The sequence below is a fragment of the Arachis stenosperma genome, chromosome 10, assembly GCF_014773155.1.
Source record: "Arachis stenosperma cultivar V10309 chromosome 10, arast.V10309.gnm1.PFL2, whole genome shotgun sequence".
Classification (NCBI taxonomy): Eukaryota; Viridiplantae; Streptophyta; class Magnoliopsida; order Fabales; family Fabaceae; genus Arachis; species Arachis stenosperma.
In genome coordinates this window covers 79,730,894-79,748,251 of record NC_080386.1, presented here as the reverse complement: position 1 = coordinate 79,748,251, position 17,358 = coordinate 79,730,894, and the positions used below count along the sequence as shown (strand labels likewise).

Here is a 17,358-nt window from a genome sequence, read left to right as displayed (position 1 = left end):
TATGCATGTGAAAGCTTCAATGCTCTGGCCAAGCACATACCAAGTGGGCCCCGGAAGTGGATTTCTGCATCATTTACTTATTTCTGTAAACCCTAGGTTACTAGTTCTCTATAAATAGGACCTTTTACTATTGTATTTTCATATTTTTAATCATCTGTGATCTTTTGATCATCTTTGATCTTGGGATCAGGTCTTTGAAACCTTTTTCGATTGTTTCATATTATTTGGGAGGCATGGCCATTCGGCCATGTCTAGACCTTGTTCTTATGTATTTTCAACGGTAGAGTTTCTACACATCATAGATTAAGGTGCGGAGTTCTATTGTTCCTCATGAATTAATGCAAAGTACTATTGTTCTTCTATTCAATTCAAGTTTATTCTTGTTCTAAGATATTCACTTGCACTTCAACCTGAAGAATGAGATGATCCGTGACACTTATCATCATTCTCTCTTATGAACGCGTGCTTGACAACCACTTCCGTTCTACATGCTATAGCTTGAGTGTGTATCTCTTGGCCTCCTAGTTCACGACGCATGGTTGCCTCTCCTGACAACAGAGCTTACATTCCGTGTAATCAGAGTCTTCGTGGTATAAGCTAGAATCAAATGGGCAGCAATCTTGAGATCCGAAAAGTCTAAACCTTGTCTGTGGTATTCCGAGTAGGATCTGGGATGGGATGACTGTGATGAGCTTCAAACTCGTGACTGTGGGGTGCAGTGGCAGTGCACAAAAGGATCAATAGATCTTATTCCGACACGATCGAGAACCGACAGCTGATTAGCCATGCGGGAAACTGTAGAGGACCATTTTCACTGAGAGGATGGATGGTAGCCATTGACAACGGTGATCCACCTACATACAGCTTGCCATGGAAAGGAGTATGAATGATTTGATGAAGGCAGTAAGAAAACAGAGATTCAGGAGGAACAAAGCATCTCCATACGCTTATCTGAAATTCCCACCAATGAATTGCATAAGTATCTCTATCTTATTTTATGTCTTATTCAGCTTTTAATTATTAAAACCCCATAACCATTTGAATCCGCCTGACTGAGATTTACAAGGTGACCATAGCTTGCTTCAAGCCGACAATATCCGTGGGATCGACCCTTACTCACGTAAGGTATTACTTGGACGACCCAGTTCACTTGCTGGTCAGCTACACAGAGTTGTGTATTACGATTTTGTGTACCAAGTTTTTGGCGTCGTTGCTGGGGATTGTTCGAGTTTAGACAACTGACGGTTCATCTTGTTGCTTAGATTAGGTATTTTTCTTTTTATTTTTTTCTTTAGAATTTTTAAGAACGAATTCTAGAGTTTCAGATGATGCTTTTATCTTCACAGGAGCTAGTTGATTCCCATCAATTTGGCTGTTGTATGTAATGTCCTGCTAAAGCTTGGTTGACCATGTCTAATCTTTTTAGACTGAAGCTTTAGACTAACATTACATGATTCCTGGAATTCATATTAAAAATTTTGAGTTTCTTATTTTTTTTTCAAAATAATTTTCTAAAAAAATTTATAAAATCATAAAATTAAAAATATTTTTGTATTTCTTGTTTGAGTCTAGTGTCAAATTTTAAAGTTTGGTGTCAATTGCATGTTTTTATTCTTCTTGCATTCATGCATTGTGTTCTTCATGATCTTCAAGTTATTTTTTATGATTTTCTTTGTCTGATCTTTAAATTCTCTTGTTTTGTGTCTTTTGTTATTTCTCATGTGCATTCTCAATTTGTTAGTGTCTCTAGTATGAAAATTTCTAAGTTTGGTGTCTTTCATGTTTTTCTTTTCTTAAAAATTTTCAAAAAAAATATGTTCTTGATGTTCATCTTGACATTCAAAGTGTTTTTGCATGCATTATTTATTTGATCTTAGTTTTTCATGATTAGTCTCATTTTGTTGTTTTTCTCTCTCATCATTAAGAATTCAAAATTTTTTTCAAAATTATGTCTTTTCAAGTCAATAATACAGAGAATTGAAGATTCAGAACATACAGCAGAGGAATCACAAAGAAAAAGCTGGGCGTTCAAAACGCCCAGTAAAGAAGGAATTCTGGTGTTTAAACACCAGCCAAGGTACCTGGCTGGGCGTTTAATGCCCAAGGAGGTAGACAAGTGGGCGTTAAACGCTAGAATGGATACCATTCTGGGCATTTAACGCCAGGATAGCACCAAGAAGGTAGTTTTATTTTCCATTCAAATTTTTTTCAACTTTTCAAATTTTAAAACTAATTTTTCAAAATCTTATCTTTTTCATATCCTCTCACATCAATCATATCTTTTTCATTTTTCTTTTAAATATTTTTGAAAATCCTTGCTAACAATTAATATTGTGATTCAAAAATTTCAAGTTTGTTACTTTTTTGTTAAGAAAGGTTCAATCTTTGAATTCTAGAATCATATCTTTTAGTTTCTTGTTAGTCAAGTCATTAATTTAAAAAAAATCAATTCTTTTTTTTAAATCTTTTTCAATCATATCTTTTCAATCATATCTTTTTAAAATCATATCTTTTTAAAATAATTTTTTTCAATCATATCTCTTTTAATTTGATTTCAAACTTTTTTTCTAACTTCTTATCTTTTTAAAATTATTTTCAAATCTTTTTTTCAACTAATGACTATTTCTTATCTTTTTCAAAATCACCTAACCACTTTTCCACTCCCAATTTTCAAAAATCACTAACCACTTTTTCAAAAATCCTTTTTAATTTTCAAAAACTCTCTCTCTCATCTCTTTCTATTTAATCACTAACACTCCTCCTCTCTTAATAATTTGGACCCCTTCTCTCTATAAGTTCGAATTTCTCTCTCTACCTTATCCTTCTATTCTTCTTTTCCTCTGACACATCAAGGAATCTCTATACTGTGACATAGAGGATTCCATACTTTCTTGTTCTCTTCTCTTTCATATGAGTAGGAACAAAGATAAAGGCATTCTTGTTGAAGCTGATCCTGAACCTGAAAGGACTCTGAAGAGAAAGCTAAGAGAAGCTAAAGCACAACTCTCTGGAGAGGACCTGATAGAAATTTTTGAAAAAGAAGAAGACATGGCAGCCGAAAATAACAATAATGCCAACAATGCAAGGAAGGTGCTTGGTGACTTTACTGCACCTACTCCCGACTTCTATGGGAGAAGCATCTCTATTCCTGCCATTGAAGCAAACATCTTTGAGCTTAAGTCTCAATTAGTTTCTCTGATGCAACTGAATTACAAGTTTCATAGACTTCCATTGGAAGATCCTCATCAGTTCTTGGCTGAATTTTGGCAAATATGTGACACTGTTAAGACCAGTGGAGTTGATCCCGAGGTCTACAGACTCATGCTTTTCCCTTTTGCCATAAGAGACAGAGCTAGTATATGGTTGAACTCACAACCTAGAGATAGCCTGAACTCTTGGAAAATGCTAGTCAATGCCTTTTTGGCTAAATTCTTTCCACCTCAAAAGATGAGTAAGCTTAGAGTGGAAGTTCAAACCTTCAAACAGAAGGAAGGTGAATCCCTCTATGAAGCTTGGGAAAGATACAAGCAATTGATCAGAAGGTGTCTTTTTGACATGCTTTCTGAATGGAGCATCATAGGTATCTTCTATGATGGTCTATCTGAGTTATCCAAGATGTCATTGGACCATTCTGCAGGCGGATCTATACATCTGAAGAAAATGCCTGTAGAAGCCCAGGAACTCATTGAAATGGTTGCAAATAACCAGTTCATGTACACTTCTGAAAGAAATCCTGTGAACAATGGGACAACTCAGAAGAAAGGAGTTCTTGAGATTGATACTCTGAATACCATATTGGCTCAGAACAAAATATTGACTCAGCAAGTCAATATATTTTCTCAGAATCTGACTGGATTGCAAGCTGCATCTGGCAGTGCTAAAGAAGCCTCCTCTGAAGGAGAAGCTTATGACCCTGAGAATCGTACAATGGAAGAGGTGAATTACATGGGAGAACCCTATGGAAACACCTACAATTCTTCATAGAGGAATCACCCAAATTTCTCATGGAAGGATCAACAGAAGCCTCAACAAGGCTTCAATAACAATAATGGTGGGAGGAACAGGTTTAGCAATAGCAAAGCCTTCCCATCATCTTCTCAACAACAGACAGAGAATTCTGAGCAGAGCCTCTCTAGCTTAGCAAACATAGTCTCTGATCTATCTAAGACTACACTAAGTTTCATGAATGAAACAAGATCTTCCATTAGAAATTCGGAGGCACAAGTGGGTCAGCTGAGTAAAAATGTTACTGAAACTCCTCCTAGCACTCTCCCAAGTAGTACAAAAGAAAATCCCAAGAGAGAGTGCAAGGCCATAACCATGACCAACATGGCCGAACCTGGAGAGAGTGAGGAGGACGTGATTCCCAGTGAGAAAAACCTCATGGGATGTCCTCTGAATGAAAAGGAGTTTCCTCCTGAGGAACCAAAGGAATCTGAGGCTCATACAGAGACTATAGAGATTTCATTAAACCTATTTCTGCCATTCATGAGCTCTGATGAGTATTCATCCTCTGAAGAGGATGAAGACATTACTGAAGAGCAAGTTGCTAAGTACCTTGGAGCAATCATGAAGCTGAATGCCAAGTTATTCGGTAATGAGACTTGGGAGGATAAATCTCCCTTGCTCATCAATGAACTAAGTGCATTGGCTCAGGTGAAGATACCTCAAAAGAAAGAGGATCCCAGAAGGTTCTTAATACCCTGTACCATAGGCACCATGACCTTTGAGAAGGCTCTGTGTGACCTGAGGTCAGGCATAAACCTCATGCCACTCTCTGTAATGGAGAAACTGGGAATTTTGAGGTACAAGCTGCAAGAATCTCACTAGAGATGGCAGACAAATCAAAGAAACAGGCTTATGAACTTGTAGAGGATGTCTTGGTAAAGGTTGAAGGCCTTTACATCCCTGCTGACTTCATAATCCTAGATACTGGGAAGGATGAGGATGAATCCATCATCCTTGGTAGACCCTTCCTAGCCACAGCAAATGCTGTGATTGATGTTGACAGAGGAGAGTTAGTCCTTCAAGTGAATGAGGACTACCTTGTGTTTAAGGCTCAAGGATCTCCTTCTGTACACATGGAGAAGAAGCACGAAAAGCTTCTCTCAATACAGAGTCAACCAAAACCCCCACATTCAAACTCTAAGTTTGGTGTTGGAAGACCCCAACCATGCTCTGAATATCTGTGAAGCTCTGTGAGAGCTCACTGTCAAGCTATTGACATTAAAGAAGCGCTTATTGGGAGGTAACCCAATCTTTATTTATCTATGTTAAATTTCCATTTTCCATTGTTATTCTATGTTTTCTTTAGGTTGATGATCATGTGGAGTCACAAAAACAACTGCAAAAATAAAAGCAAATTCAAAAATAGCATTAAAAATAGCACACCATGGAGGAGGAGCTTACTGGCATTTAAACGCCAGTAAGGGTAGTAGAATGGGCGTTAAACACCCAGTCTGGCACCATTCTGGGCGTTTAACGCCATAAAAGGGCACCAGACTGGCGTTTAACGCCAGAAAAGGGCACTAAGCTGGCGTTAAACGCCAGAAAGGGAAGAAAAGCTAGCGTTAAACGCCAGAAATGGGTAGCAACCTGGCGTTTAACGCCAGGATTAGCACTCAGAGGGCGTTTACACGCCAGAATGGTGCAGGGATGAGAAATCCTTGACACCTCAGGATCTGTGGACCCCATAGGATCCCCACCTACCTCAACTCACTCTCTCTCTTCTTCGCACATTCCAATAACACCCTTCCCCAAATACCCTTCACCAATCACCTCCACCTCTCTTCCCCATCACCTCTTCACCACTCACATTCACCCACTCTTCCCCAAAAATCCCACCTACCCCACCTTTCAAAATTCAATAACTTTCCCTCCTAAACGCAACCCCTAATACATGAACCCTATCCTTCTCTCCACTCCTATATAAACCCCTCATCCCTCCTTCATTTTCACACATCATAAACACTTTTTTCTCCCATTGGCCGAACCACTCAAACCTCTCCATCCCCTCAATTTTCTTCTTCTTTTCCTCTCTTCTTTCTTCTTTTGCTCGAGAATGAGAAAACATTTTAAGTTTGGTGTGGTAAAAGCATTTCTTTTTGTTTTTTCATAACCATTTATGGCACCTAAGGCCGAAGAGACCTCTAGAAAGAGGAAAGGGAAGGCAAAAGCTTCCACCTTCGAGTCATAGGAGATGGAGAGATTTATCTCAAAGGTCCATCAAGACCACTTCTATGAAGTTGTGGCCAAGAAGAAAGTGATCCCTGAGGTCCCTTTCATGCTCAAAAGGAATGAGTATCCGGAGAACCGACATGAGATTCGAAGAAGAGGTTGGGAAGTTCTCACCAACCCCATTCAACAAGTCGGAATCTTAATGGTTCAAGAGTTCTATGCTAATGCATGGATCACTAAGAACCATGATCAAAGTGTGAACCCGAACCCAAAGAATTGGCTTACAATAGTTAAGGGGAAATACTTAGATTTCAGTCCGAAAAATGTAAGCTTGGCATTCAACTTGCCAATGATGCAAAGAGATACACGCCCCTACACTAGAAGGGTCAACTTTGATCAAAGGTTGGACCAAGTCCTCATGGACATATGTGTAGAAGGAGCTTAGTGGAAAAGAGACTCCAAAGGCAAGCTGGTTCAATTGAGAAGGCATGACCTTAAACCCGTGGCTAGAGGATGGTTGGAATTCATCCAATGCTCCATCATTCCTACTAGCAACCAATCCAAAGTGACTGTAGATCGGGCTATCATGATCTATAGCATCATGATTAGAGAGGAAGTAGAAGTTCATGAGGTCATATCTCTAGAACTATACAAAGTGGCTGACAAAACCTCCACTTTAGCAAGGTTAGCCTTCCCTCATCTCATCTGTCACCTATGCAATTTAGCTGGAATTGTCATAGAGGAAGAGATCCTCATTGAAGAGGACAAGCCCATCACTAAAAAGAGGATGGAGCAAATAAGAGATCCCACTCATGGACCTCAACAAGAGCATGAGGAAGTCCCTCATCAAGAAATCTTTGAGATGCCTCAAGGGATGCATTTTCCTCCACACAACTATTGGGAGCAACTCAACACCTCTTTGGGAGATTTGAATTCCAATATGGAGAAACTAAGGATGGAGCACCAAGAGCACTCCATTATTCTCCATGAAATTAGAGAGGATCAAATAGCCATGAGGGAAGAGAAACAAAGGCAAGGAAGAGACATAGAGGAGCTCAAGCGTCCCATTGGATCTTCAAGAGAAAGAACTAGCCGTCATCACTAAGGTGGGCCCGTTCTTTAATTTCCTTGTTCTTATTTTTCTATTTTTCGATTTTTATGCTTTATGTGTTATCTATGTTTGTGTCTTTATTACATGATCATTAGTGTCTAGTGTCTATGTCTTAAAACTATGAATAATTCCATGAATCCTTCACCTCTCTTAAATGAAAAATGTGCCTAATTACAAAATAATAAGAAGTACTTGGATTTCAAATTTTATCTTGAAATTAGTTTAATTATTTTGATGTGGTGGCAATACTTTTTGTGTTCTGAATGAATACTTGAATAGTGCATATTTTTTATAGTGAAGTTTATGAATGTTAAAATTATTGGCTCTTGAAAGAATGATAAACAAAGAGAAATGTTATTGATAATCTGAAAAATCATGAAATTGATTCTTGAAGCAAGAAAAAGCAGTAAAAAAAATTAGCGAAAAAAAGCGAAAAAGAAAAAAAGAAAGAAAAAGAAAAAGCAAGCAGAAAAAGCCAATAGCCCTTTAAACCAAAAGGCAAGGGTAAAAAGGGATACAAGGCTTTGAGCATTAATGGATAGGAGGGTCCAAAGAAATAAAATCCTGGCCTAAGCGGCTGAATCAAGCTGTCCCTAACCATATGCTTGTTGCATACAGGTCCAAGTGAAAAGCTTGAGACTGAGTGATTAAAGTCGTGATCCAAAGCAAAAGAGTGTGCTTAAGAACTCTGGATACCTCTAACTGGGACTTTAGCAAAGCTGAGTCCCAATCTGAAAAGGTTCACCCAGTTTTGTGTCTGTGGCATTTATGTATCCGGTGGTAATACTGGAAAACAAAGTGCTTAGGGTCACAGCCAAGACTAATAAAGTAGCTGTGTTCAAGAATCAACATACTGAACTAGGAGAATCAATAACACTATCTAAATTCTGAGTTCCTATAGATGCCAATCATTCTGAATTTCAAAGGATAAAGTGAGATGCCAAAACTATTCAGAAGTAAAAAGCTACTAGCCCCGCTCATCTAATTGGGACCAAGTTTCATTGATATTGTGAGATTCATTGTATATTCTCTTCTTTTTATTCTATTTTGTTTTGTTTTCAGTTGCTTGTAGGACAAGCAACAATTTAAGTTTGGTGTTGTGATGAGCGGATAATTTATACGCTTTTTGGCATTATTTTTAAGTAGTTTCTAGTATGATTTAGTTAGTTTTTAGTCTATTTTTATTAGTTTTTATGCAAAAATCACATTTTTAGGACTTTACTATGAGTTTGTGTGTTTTTCTATGATTTCAGGTATTTTTTGGCTGAAATTGAGGGACCTGAGCAAAAATCTGATTCAGAGGCTGAAAAAGGACTGCAGATGCCGTTGGATTTTGACTTTCTAGCACTCGAAATGAATTTTTTGGAGCTACAAAAGCCCAATTGGCGCGCTCTCAATTGCGTTGAAAAGTAGACATCTTGGGCTTTCCAGCAATGTATAATTGTTCATAGTTTGCCTGATATTTGATGGCCCAAACAGGCATTCCAAGTCAGCATAAAAATTCTGGCGTAAAACGCCCAAATTGGCACCAGAATTGGAGGTGTGGAGCTCTGCTGTTCCTCATGAATTAATGAAAAGTACTATTGTTCTTCTATTCAATTCAAGCTTATTCTTGTTCTAAGATATTCACTCGCACTTTAACTTGAAGAATGTGATGATCCGTGACACTCATCATCATTCTCCCTTATGAACGCGTGCCTGACAACCATTTCCGTTCTACATACTATAGCTTGAGTGTGTATCTCTTGGCCTCCTAGTTCATGATGCATGGTTGCCTCTCCTAACAACAGAGCTTCCTTTCCGTGCAATCAGAGTCTTCGTGGTATAAGCTAGAATCAAATGGGTAACATTCTTGAGTTCCAGATAGTCTAAACCTTGTTTGTGGTATTCCTAGTAGGATCTGGGATGGGATGACTGTGACGAGCTTCAAACTCATGACTGTGGGGCGCAGTGACAGTGCGCAAAAGGATCAATGGATCTTATTCCGACACGATCGAGAACCGACAGCTGATTAACCATGCGAGAAACCGTAGAAGACCATTTTCACTAAGAGGATGGATGGTAGCCATTGACAACGGTGATCCACCTACATACAGCTTGCCATGGAAAGGAGTATGAATGATTGGATGAGGGCAGTAAGAAAGCAGAGATTCAGGAGGAACAAAGCATCCCCATACGCTTATCTAAAATTTCCACCAATGAATTACATAAGTATCTCTATCTTATTTTATGTCTTACTCAACTTTTTAATTATTAAAACCCCATAACCATTTGAATTCACCTGACTGAGATTTACAAGGTGACCATAGCTTGCTTCAAGCCGACAATCTTCGTGGGATCGACCCTTACTCACGTAAGGTATTACTTGGACGACCCAGTGCACTTGTTGGTCAGCTGCACGGAGTTGTGTATCACAATTTTGTGTACCAGTGCTCCATCTACTGTGTCAACTCCCTGTTGAGCAGAGTAATTAGCTTCCTGATGTTTGCCAGTCTGCTAGCAACGGAGAAGTCATCAGCATCAATAGAGAACCACGAATGAGTAGTGGCGTCGAAGCCACGTCCAACTTTGTATGCCCTTCCCCTATGTGTCTACCGGTTGTTTGAGTACAGTTATCATCTTCTAAAATTGGCGGGTTTTAGATCCCCTCTATGACTATCTCATGTAACTCAAGAGCCTTAGCTAATTCCACCTAGAAGAGATGCTGAATAAACGGTTGTCAATTTTGAGTTACTAAACTAAATAGATAGATGTTATTTAACTAATGTTTGAATATAGGTAAGATTCAAGAAAACTTATGGAGGTCTCCTCTAAGCGTTTGCCGACCCACTTCAAACAGTTGTCATTCTTGGTGTTAGTCTTCTTGAACAGTTTGCTCAGATGGGGCTTGCGACCCAACTCAACCTGCTGTTAAAAGGAATAGTTGATCAATGTGATATCATAATATAATTACTAATATGTAGTTATATACCATTTTACAATCTTAAGACCTACCATTTTTTCGGCTATCACCTCCTATGTCGTCTCCACTGATGTAAACTAATCCTCTGGTGGTAGATGCCTAATTGGACCATGCCCTGACCCTCTTCACCTGATAATCCTCTGTGGCCTAGTACTTCCTGAGCTGCCAAAGAATATCATGCGAGATCTAGTTGGTCAGAGTACCCTTGTTACAGATGTTCGCAAACATCACTTGTAGGTGCTTGGATGATTTGAAGCTCCATGCATTGTACATGTTGGGCTCCTCACTCGGGAAATGTGAAACCTTGCTAAAAAGAAGCAATGCTATGAAATTAATAACATTGTAATTTAAAATAAATTAGAAATTTAAACAAATACAACTTAATTACCTTAAATAATTTGCATAAGAGCTTGATTACAAAGTTTGGCATCATGCTAAACCTAGGTATGAACCACGGATAATGGTTCTTCTATATCCAAGTAGTTCTTTTCGTGCCATCGCGCAAAGGATCCAAGATGTTTCAACCATAGTTAAGTATATATGCAATCAAGTAGTTAAATAAAATAGAATTTTTTATTTGTAAATATAAAACATACTAGTCTTTTTGATCCCACTTGAGTGTTGGAAGGGCCACAATGGTAGTGGCTGCCCTACCCTCCTTTTCTGTGACTATAGAGTCTATGGCTGAGAAGTCTGTGGCTATTATTGTGTCTACTATGGGTGGGACTGAGGCTGAGTCTATAATTGGGCCTGGGATTGCTATTGCTGGGACCGAAGATTCTTTCCTAAAGATATAAGGTTCATATTTATCCTTCTACACAACTCGGCAAGTCCAACCTAGCCTTATGATTACCCTTGGTCCTTTCATTATCCATCACTGTTTGGAAGCATTATCCAATTCATTCCTATCAATATGCACCACATCAAGATAATGTTGGACAAGAAAATCCTTTCAATAGGGTAAGTCCTAGAATTTGCTGGTTTTAGTCCAGTTATGTTCGTTTCCATACCCTAGAAATTGTAAATGACCCCCGTGTCGAATATTATGGGATAATCTCTAACCCTAGGCCACATTTCATTTTTGGTCAATTTGATAGGAGGGTCCTCATGCTCCTCAGTGTTCTTCTTAAATGTAGTTTGATTACATCTATAAGGATGATTCTTAAGCAAAAACCTCTTGTAATAATCAAACCAACATTTTTTTCACCGTACTTCAACTGAAATGCCTTCGTGTTTTCAATAAAAATGGGAGAAGATAACCTCCCATGGGTCTCTAATGTGCAAAAATTTGTTGTTTGGAATTTAAATTCTTAAATTTGATTTTATGTCATTGTAGTACACTCCAAATACCAAACTCTCACAACTAAATTTAGAAAAAGGTGAAGGTTCTTTAAATCTTTAAAAATGTATAACTAAGAGTTTTAAGGTCCAAGTCGTCTCTTGTGGAGGTTGCAATTATATTGATCGTAGAAAAAAAGGGGCTTTGAAGGAAATTTGGGAACTAAAGCAACAAGAAAGTAAAATTTTAAGAAAGGGAATCAAAGCTAAGTATCAGTTAAAGAAAGCATTAGTAACAACTAAAGAGAGAAAGAATTAAAATTTAACTAATTAAAAGCCTTGGTTAGGATTTATCGTTGAGGTCACTATCCTTTGTACTTATTCTAGGAGTTATGATAATTTAGATGAGTAATCCCAATGAGTCAATCTCTAAAAGTGAGAAAAGTCAATTAGGATCAATTAACCATAATTACAAGTCCTATCTATCTTACTAATGAAATTTTAATAAATAGCTAAAGTTAGTAAAATAGGCCAAATCACAACTATTAATTATCATGCATGAGGAACAAATCAAGATTCAAGTGAACTTTAATTCATATCCCTAACTAAGTCAAAGAAAATTCATATTTCTAAACTAGGCATTCTATCAAACACTTGTTGTGCATTATAAAACATAAAATTGCAATTAATAAAAATATAAATCTAGGATCATCAAATTTGCAAGAAACATAAAATCAACATAAAAAACGTAAATAAGAAATACCCATAAGAAACATCATCATTAAACAAATTAAATATCCAAGAGAGCAAGTGTTCATTACATAAACTAAAAAGAGCATCAAATGAAAATGAAAACCAAGAAATTTTGAAGAAGATGAAATTAGAGTTTGAATCCTTTAAAAGCTTAACAAAATTAAAATGAAATCTGACCTAAACCTAAACCCTAATTTTAGAGAAAGGAAAAATCTTCTTTCTCTAGAAAAATAACCTAAAATCATAAACTTACTACAAACTCTCCTTCCCAATCCCCTTTAATTTCTCTCCTTTTATCTTTAAAATTCTGATGCATTAGGAGACTTTTTGGGGCAAAAACACAAGACATGTGCTTTCATCAAGTATGCATGGCATGTGCAGTTTTATCTTTGTATGTGGATATATGTCATGTGTACGGTTCATCTTCTCTGTTCAATAGAGACATATACACATAATTTTGAAATCTTAGATTTTATCTTTCTAATGCTGATGCAATTGCCTCATTTGGACTTCTATAGCTCAAATTATGATCAAATTAGTGTGAAGAGGTCAGGATTGATAACATTCAAAAAACTTTTGGCACTAATCTTTGGTTGTGAATTACACCTAGTATTATTGAGATTTAGAAAACTTATTCAACATCAAAATTGTAAAAGTTGAGTTCTTTCTAACAACTCCAAGTTTGCTCCAATCTGATCACTATAGCTCCTTGTGATGCATTTTTCCATAAACAAATCCTTGTATTTCAATACAAATACTCAAACAAAACTTGTTACGGACACTTATTGAATATCAAACCAATTATACCCAAATCATAGGAAAAATACATTCAAATTATTAATTATCAAAATTGGAAGAGAGAATTCAAAACGAATTGAAATTATATGAAAAATAGAAAAATTTATTAAAATCTAAATAAATATATGCATTTTTTAGTCAATAAATTTGGTTCTATCAATTTCCCACCTAAACAATATTTCTTAGGTAGAAAAATCATTATCTGTCCACAATAAGACAATTTTAAGTGTGAAATTGACATTCGTGGATACATCATAAGTTAAAATCCCAAGAGATCACAACTGATTTCATTCATCGATAAGAGGCTAGATGTATACTTTAGATTATCTAGGATGGAAATGACAGAAGTCAAGAAGGGATTAGGATCTATCATACATATTTTAGGACAGTTTAAAATAATAGTTAAGTAGGAATAAGGAATACTAAATTGGATGTTAGGTGCAAATCCATGAGAATAAATACCAAATCTGATATTCTTAGGTTTGGCTACAATATTAGGGTGTTTTTTTAATCAAAATGAAGCATGATACACCATGAAAAGGGTGCATCATGACATCATTAGTTTTGTGGTTGTCAAAGTGCCATATCATGTGAGGTACAGAATGTATTAAAGCATACCATATTTGGAGCCTAAGTATAAAGGGTAAATAATGCACTCTCTTATATGCAACATCCTTGGTACCTTTGTTTAGGTCAAATCTAGGTGAGTTACAAAATTTTCAATCACGCAATCCCTTGTCATCCTTGTAATGGATCATGAAACTATTTATGCCACAATCTATCATGATCGCCCCTAACTCCAATTGAGATGCAGTTTTCTTATCCTCATAGTAGTTTTTGGAAATATCACTAGGATTATTAGTGACTTATATAACTAACGTCTCCACTTGTTCAAAAGAATACTATAAATGGTTATTTTTGGATTTAATGTTTAATATTCTTGTTGCAATTGATAGTTGTGAGTGAATAAACCCTTTTCAGAAAGGTTTACACATTGATTCCAGCAGGCAGTAAAATATTTGTGCACCAGGATTAGGTTTCTCCTCCTACTCTTCCTCTTCTTCTACTAATGGGTTAGGTTTTTTAAAGGCATTCAAGACCATAGATTCATATTTGACAATATTATCCTCTGGGGTAACCATTTCTGGTACCTCATCACCATATGAGTATTCTCCTAATCTAGAACTATTCCTAATTTCTAAATCCCCTTCGCCATGTTGTACCCGAATATAGAAATTTAGCATAAATTCCTTCGTCATAAAATCATAACTTATATCCTTAGTGATCTTATTAGTGCCAAAAAATAATTTCAAGCAACACCTATTTGAATAGTGTTTATCATATATCCAACAACAATTTTGAGCCATCTTCACCATTCATCCACCTGTATTTAGCAATAAGGATTTCCTATTTAATTTTTATTACGTGTTTCTAATTTTTTTTAAAAAAATTTGTAAAGTTTTCCCTAAAATTAGGACCCTCCAATTTATCAAATTTCAATTTCATTGTATATTTTAATATATTAGCAATACATTTACATAATATAAACAATCATCATATAATTCATAATTACATTATTCAATCTTAAGGTGTTATATTCACCTTATTCCCCACATAACAAACTCTACAGCAAACAAATGAGAAGGATGTTTGCACCTCCACACAGAATCAATTCTTCTCTTCCATCTTACAACTCCATCCTAGGGATTCAAATCTCTATCCTAAACAAGAAATAATTTCTAAAATAAACACTTTTTAAATTTAGAAATTATTCTCACTTATATTAGTTTATAATTTTCAATGAAAAAAAAAAGTTTAATAACAACATAAATGAAAACCAACTTAATTGAGAAAATAAATTTGTTGGTGTGTCAAAAATAACAATAATAGTTGGAAGGAATAGTCCATACAGTAGTAGTAGCAGTCACATTCTTCAAAGGCCACCAAAAATCTAAAAATACCAAAATTGTGTTAGAGGCCAAACTCAAAGTTTCAAAAAATGGGAGCACTGGAAAATGATAGAAAAAAGTTAACTAATCACAAAAACTAAACTGCTTAAATTGAAGAGAATCTCACCAAAAACACAATGGTAGTGACAAAATATTGATTGAAGCTCCGAGGAGAGAAAAATCCTAGAGAGAACTTTGGTTGGTTGAGAAAGAGTGAGAGTTTCTAAAATGGGCAAGGAGAAAAGAGGCATTGTCATTGTAAATTCGGTAGCATCATTTACTAATGGCCAAGCTCTTGATAAAAATAAATACCGACAATGACAGAACACACCATTTGATGAATCTAATATTACGGATAGCTAACCGACTTTGTTGCCCTCGATAATAAACTCTACGTGCTAAAATTGAATTTTTTCAATTATTAATTTACCGATGGCCTATGGCAAAGTGTTAGTGTTATAATAATTAAATTTTAAATTTAAATAAATAATTTATTGCCTTGACTGACAGTCTAACCTTCAATAATTCATAACGTTTATTTTCTAAAATATTTAATGTGTTTAAATTTACATACTACCCGGTGATCTTTAATTATGAATTAAATTAATTTTTAAATATAATACTTTTATTAACCTTGTTGATGGCTAAGCCATCGGTAAATTTTATTTGAAAATTTTAAGATTAATTATTTACTGACAACTCAACATCAATAATATTATTATGCGACCAATGGCGCCAACATAGTGCCAAAGTTTACCAACGAATAAGCCATTAGTAAAGTTAATCCTCAAACGGTTTGAACGTCCACTACTAGAAAACTAGTTATTACAGACGGATATTTTCGACGAATTTTATCCCACGGAAATACAGATGGAATTTTAGAGGAATTTTTTGTCGAAAAACAAAAAAATGAATTAGCATAAATTACAGACGAAAAATAAAATCCGTCGATAATTTCATCGGTAAAATTAATTTGTTTCCGTGGGAAATAGTTACAGATGGAAAATCCGTCTGCAATTAAATAGACAAAATGCTGTGTTTCATTAAATTATTACAGACAGAAAATCCGTCTGTAATTTAAAATTTTCCATCGAAAATATTGAGTTAACCCTAAATTTATCACCAACCTATCAAGCTCCATTCACACTCCTGACCAATGAACTCATTTTTACCCTCATCCCTCTTCAAAGTTGTCGTCGAGAACCCTTCTCCTCCGGTAGAAGGTGTTGTCGCTGCCGGTGGGGATAGACCGTAGGTGCCTTCATCATCGGGGAACCTCTACTCGGCCCTCTTCGCATCGTTCCTCCTCTCCTCGCCATCGCACGATGTTCTGAGTTGAGCTCGTGGCGTCGCCGTCGCGAAGGGTTCCTCCCTTCCTCGCCGTGCGTCGTTTCTAATTCTCTGCTCCTCGCCGTTTTTGGCTATTGCCCGTTCTCTTCTCTGATTTTAGGTAACTCTGTCTCAAACTCTCATCGCGAGCTCACTCTGTCTCACACTCTCTGAGCTCACTTTATCAATCTTACTTTCACAACTTTTGCAAACCTTAGGAACAACATTATCAATCTTACTCTCACAACATTTGCAACCATCTATTCAGTTTAGTTGAGGTGAGATTCATTCATCGTGGCTTCCATTTTGCTTGTGCCATACACCTGCTACATCACACTTTCATTCTTTAGTAATTAGTTTAGTTAGATTTATTTCTGATTAGTGGATTTTTAGGTTTTGATTAGATTAAGTTTAGTTAGATTTTTTTTCTGATTTTAGTAATTAGTTTGATTTAAAATTTTTTGTTGAAACTTTTTTTCTCATGGTTTTTCAATTTTTGGTGTTTCCTTTCACTGCACTATCTTTTTTCTTTTGATGCTGCTTCTTGCTGCAGTGTGATAGTGATCCTTCTACTTGGAGCTACATTAATGATCATGTTCATTTTCATATAAGACAGTAAGTTTGACTTGATTCAGTAATAATATATTCTGGTTGTTTAATAATGTAGAACATATGCATCTAGATTCTTTAAACTTTCTTACTTTTCATTGTTATAGGTGGTATGCTTCAATTGGGACGTATGATGTGGCTGTCAAGCATATGATGGAAATCTTGGCCTACAGTCACCAGTCCAAGGCAACACAGGAATTATTCCTTAGTGACTTTCTTCAAACTGTGAAGGTGATAGTGACTCTATTTCCTTTTCAGATCTCATGCTTAGAACCTGATTGTTAAAATACTTTAATGTAATTCCTTATTGTTAAAATACTGAATCATATGACAATAAAATTTTCTTTTTGAGCATATATATTACTTATTTAAAAATTCATAAACTGGTTTTG

General features: G+C 36.1%; 1 non-coding gene across 1 annotated transcript; it reads right to left on the bottom strand.

Annotated features, from left to right (window-relative positions):
- Positions 1–3,453: 3,453 nt before the first annotated feature.
- LOC130958914 (small nucleolar RNA R71) lies at positions 3,454–3,561 on the bottom strand. Its single transcript, XR_009078015.1, has one exon. It is a non-coding gene; the product is annotated as a small nucleolar RNA R71 (small nucleolar RNA).
- Between the last annotated feature and the right edge of the window lie 13,797 nt (positions 3,562–17,358).